Raw genomic sequence first — 5,652 nt, 5'->3', positions numbered from 1 at the left:
TAATTTTCTTTTTTTGTGATGTCTTTGCCTGGTTTTGGTATCAGCGTTATGCTGGCGAGTTACTATTTTTTTAAATTGAAGCTTCATTTTTTTACCAAGTAATACAAGATTGCAATTTTAAAACCACATATTTCAACAGGCTTAAATAAAAATAGTAGTCCCCCATTCCTTTCTTCCCCATGCCCGATCCACTTCAGATGAGATCTGTTTTTATTCTTCTTATTATTATTTATTAACCTCTCTGCAAGTTTTTCAGAACGTCTGTTTGTTCCCTCAAATCTAAAGCATCATGGTGTTGTGCTACGGTGCATTTTGTTATCAGCTAATACACTAGGCACTTTCAGTTCTTTTTGCTGATTCTTTTGCTACTTACCTTTTCAACCTATATAGCATGCTTGCCTACTATGTCTTGATTCTTTGGTTTTAGATATTGTCAGTGATGTCTATGAAATATGAGAGCTTCGCTTTCTTACTCTTCCAGTACACCGTATCCTCCGCTGAAACCCCCACCTCCCTCTCAATATAGTTATATCACAGTTCGGGTTTAAAGCAATATAGTGAGTTTATCTTGTGCTTCTGGAACTGTTATTCATGGTTGAGCCACACGGGCTACCTTTCCTGTATTTAAAACTTCTTGTATCCCCTGTAGTTATAATTTTTTTGCTTAGTTTTCCGTGTGCCTATCAACAAATGATCATCAAACCCTCTAATATCACTGACACTCTCCTCTGAATTAGTACAAACACAGTAAGTATTCCGTCAATGTAACTTTCTTCCTGATCCTGTACCTTCATCCTCTAGGCAGCTCTGCCTGTGCTTCAGAGACGCTGTGCAGCTCTAGCCATGAGACTTCCCTTTCTGATCATCCTGAGACACCCCTTTGTTCCCGGTATGTTGGCGTCCCTGTTTCCTGGAGGCTATGCAACTCACTTTCTTGGTTTACTCAGTTAATTTTACTGAAGCAGATGTTCCAAAGGCCTCCTGAGAAAGACTGGGAGAATATGCTTTGAGACCTACAGTATCTGATAACATCTCTACTCTAAGCCCACGTTCCATCACCAATGTGTGGTGGCTTGCATGTTGCTACGATGCTGGAAGCTATGCCAAATACTATCAGGGTCACCTATGACGGACAGATTTCAGTGGAGTTTACAGACTAAAAAGAAAGGCCTGGCAATCTGCTTTCAAAAATTCAAAAATTAGCCAGTGAAAACCCTATGCATCACAGAATATTGTTTGAGACTTCAACTCTCTTATTTTGGACTTGTTGTTAGGAGGGACCCATCACTAGAGAAGGACATCATGTTTAGTAAGGTGGAAGGCCAGTAAAAACAAAGGAAACCCTCAATGAGCTGAACTAACACAATGGCTGCAACAATGGACTCACTCACGAAGCTGGTGCAGGACCAGCAATGTTTCCTTCTGTTACACATGGAATCGCCATGAGTCAGAGCTGACTCGACAGCAGCTAAAACAACAAGAGTGATGTAAGGGAGAAAACCACAGAGTCTGAAGGCACACGTGGTTCATATGATGACTCTATCATTGGCTTAATTATGTAGGTTTGGAAAACTTAATTAGTTTCTCTTTGCCTCTTTCCTCATTTGTAAAATTAAGATAATAACACCTATCCTTCAGTTTTGACGAGAAGATTAGATACAAGGTATGTAAACAGTTTAGCATGCCCTGGTCTGCCATTGAAGGAGCCCTGGTGGTGCAATGGTTAAGGACTCGGCTGTTAACCAAAAGGTTGGCAGTTCAAACCCACCTAGCAGCTCAGCAGGAGAAAAAGCCGCTCCTGGTGGTCTGCTCCCATAGACTGTAGACTAGGAAACTCTATGGGGCAGTTCTCAGAGGCATAGCAAGGGTAACAAGCACCCAGTGACAATCTCTAAGTTGAGCCCCCGCAGTCTAAGGTGAACAGATATAAACAGCGGTAGGGCGTCGGCAGGAACGCCTCCCATGCTCTTGTCCAGCTGCCTCAGTCAGTCACCTTTCATATTTGTGGCACCTCAGAACGCCATTCTGCACCTCCTCTGGTGCCTGCTTGGACTTGCACCCTGGGGCAAGTGCCCCCCACCCCAGTGCCTCCGCAGTTCTACTCTGGCATATAGGGTCGCTATGAGTCCCTATGAGTCGGAATGAACTTGATGGCACACAACAGTCTGCCATTAATAAATATGTATTGAAGAAATGAATGAGTGGATTGAATGAGTTAATGACTACATAAAAGATCGTAAGTAAAGGCATAATGGCTCAGTTCAGTTCAACTCAGTCTGGCTCCCCTATTTTAAGCTTCTGATGTCTGCAAAAATTATTTGGGAAACCTGTTGATTAGTTATAGTAATTAGGCTGTTTTAATACTATGAATACTTTTTTTTTTATTTTGACTAATAGCAACCCCATGTATTACAGAGTAGACTGAGCTTCATAGTGTCTTTTTTTTTTTAACCTAAATTTTATTTATTTTGTTGTTGGTGAGAAAATGCACAGCAAAACATATACCAATTCAACAGTTTCTACACGTACAATTTACTGACATTGATTACATTCTTTGAGTTGTGCGACAATTCTCACCCTCCTTTTCTGAGTTGTTCCTCCCCATTAACATAAACTCACTGTCCCCTAAGGTTTCTATCTAAACTTTCAAGTTACTGTTGTCAATTTCATCCCATATAGATAGTTCTTAAAGGAGCATAATGCTCAAAGCAGACCTATTCTACTTGTTAAGCTAAACTGTTGTTCAGTTTTAAGAATTGTTCAGAGAATATTTTTGGTTAAAGCTTTAAAGATGATCTCAGGGCAATAATTTCAGGGGTTCATCCAACCTTCATGGCTCCAGAAAGTCTGGAGTCAATGAAAATTTGAAATTATGTTCTGTATTTTCCCCCTTTGATCAGAATTCTTCTACGGAATCTTGAAAAAAAATGTTCAGTAATGGTAGCCAGGCACCATACAGTTCTTCTGGTCTCATGGCAAAGGAGACAATTGTTCATGGAGGTAATTAGCCACACATTCCATATCCTCCTTCTATTCCTGATGCTTCTTCCTCAGTTGCTCCAGGTGAATATAGACCAATTGTGCCTTGGATGGCAGCTTGCAAGCTTTTAAGACTTCAGGGACTATACATGGAACTAGGAGGTAGAACAGAAGCCCTGAACACTAACAGGCCAATTCACTGAGATGTCCCATGAAACCATGACCCTAAATCTCCAAAACAAGGAACCAAATCCCATGAGATGTTTGGTTGTACGTAAGCAGCAGTCACTCTTTTCGTTGTTGTTGTAAATATATCTATCACACAATTTTTTGCCAATTCAACTTTTTACGTGTAAAAATTATTGACAGCAATTACAATAATCAATTGTACAACTTTACCCTAAATCAACCTCAATATTTTCCCCTCTCCTTCCCACCTGTGATAACCACTAATAAACTTTGTTCTCTATACATTTGCCTTTTCTTGTCTTTCCAATTGCTGGTGGGAATGCAAAATAGTATAGTCCATTGTGGAAAATAGCATGGCAGTTCCTCAAAAAACTAAAAGTACAATTACCATATGACCTAGCAATTCCACTCCTAGGTACATACCCAAAAGACCTGAAAGCAGAGACTCAAAAAGTGACCGTATACCAATGTTCACTGTAGCACTATTCACAATAGCCAAAAGGTGGAAACAACTGAATGTCCATCAACAGATGAATAGATAAACAAAACGTGATACATACATGCAATGAAATACTATTCAGCCTTTAGGAGAAATGAAGTCTTGATACATGCTACAATACAGAGGGAGCTTGACGACATTTTGCTGAGTAAAATAAGCAAATCACAAAAGGACAAATATATGGTAAAGTCTTTTGATGAATCAAAAGTTTTTCACTTTTATGAAGTCTCATTTATTTATTTTGTTTTTTGCTCTTTGTGCTTTTGTTATTATATTAGATAATCTGTTGTTAAAAGGTAGGCCTGACAGCCTTGCCCCTGCATTTTTAAGGAACATTTAGTTCCTTAATCCATTTTTAATTTGTTTTTGTATATGGTATAAAGCCTGGGTCCTGTTTCATTTTTCTGTATGTGGAAATCCAATTTTCCCAGCCCATTTATTGAAGAGATTCTTCTTTCCCCATTAAATAGACTTAGCACCCTCATCAAAAATCAGTTGACCATAGATATGTACATTTATTTCTGGATTCTCAATTCTATTCCATTGGTCTATGGGTCTATCATTGTATCAGTACCAGGCTGTTTTGATTACTGTAACTGTATAGTATATTTTAAAATCAAGTGGTGTAGTTCCTTCTACATTGTTCTTCTCTTTCAACACTACATTAGTTACTTGGGGCCTCTTCCATATAAAGTTGAGGATTGGCTTTTCTATTTCTGTAATGAGGCTGTTGGAATTTTGATTGGGATTGCATTGAATCTATAGATCGCTTTGGATAGTATTGGCATCTTAACAATATGAAGTCTTCCAATCCATGAACATTGAAGATCTTTCCATTTAAGTCTTTTTTAAGCTCTTTCAGCAGTGTTTTATAGTTTTTATTGTACAAGTCCTTCACATTCCTGGTTATATTTATTCCTAGGTATTTTATCCTCTTAGATGCTATTGTAAATGGAATTGTTTCCCTAATTTCTCTTTCAGATTTCTTACTTCTGGTGTATAGAAACCCAACTGATTTTTGTGTGTTGACCCTGTACCCTGCGCTTTGCTAAATTCCTCTATTAGCTCTAGAAATTTTCTTGTGAACTTTTTGAGATTTTGTATGTATAGGCTCATGTCATCTGTGAATAAAGATGATTTTACTTCTTCTTTTCCAATCTGGATATCTTTTATTTCTTTATCTTGTCTAATTGCTCTGGCTAGGACTTCTCATACAATATTGAATAAAAGTGGTGAGGGCGGGCACCCTTGTCTTGTTCTGGATTTCAAGGGGAAAGCTCTCAGTCTTTCTCCATTAAATATGATATTGGCAGTTGGCTTTTCATATATGCCCTGAATCATACTGAGAAATTTCCCTTCTGTTCCAATCTTCTTTAGGGTTTTCACCAAGAAAGGGTGTTGGATTTTATCAAATGCTTTTTCTTCATCCATAGAGATGACCATGTGGTTCTTTTCTTTTGTTCTGTTGATGTGGTGTATTATGTTGATTGAAATTCTAATGTTGAACCATCCCTGCATTCCTGGAATAAGTCTCACTTGGTCATGGTATATTCCTTCCTTCTCTGTCTTTTGGAAGGGTTTAAACAATATCAGTGTCAATTCTTCTCTAAATGTTTGGTAGAATTCCCCTGTGAAGTCATATGGTCCAGGACGTTTTTGTTGTTGTTGCTAGGAGGTTTTTGATCTCTTCATTTGTTATGGGTCTGTTGAGACTTTCTATTTCCTCTTGAGTCAGTTTGGGTAGGTTGTGTGCTTTTAAGAATTTGACCATTTCATCTGAGTTATCTAGTTTGTTGCCATAGAGTTGTTCACACTATTCTTACATAATTCTGTTTATTTCTATTAAGTCAGTTGTAATGTCCCTCTTCCGTTTCTTATTTTAGTTATTTGCATCTTTTCTCTTTTCCTTTGTCAGTCTAGTTAAAGGTTTGTCAATTTTATTGATCTTTTCAAAGACCCAGCTTCTGGTTTCATTGATTCTTTTT

Source organism: Trichechus manatus, unplaced genomic scaffold (genome assembly GCF_000243295.1).
Source record: "Trichechus manatus latirostris isolate Lorelei unplaced genomic scaffold, TriManLat1.0 scaffold00205, whole genome shotgun sequence".
Classification (NCBI taxonomy): Eukaryota; Metazoa; Chordata; class Mammalia; order Sirenia; family Trichechidae; genus Trichechus; species Trichechus manatus.
Note: the sequence above shows the minus strand (reverse complement) of the source record.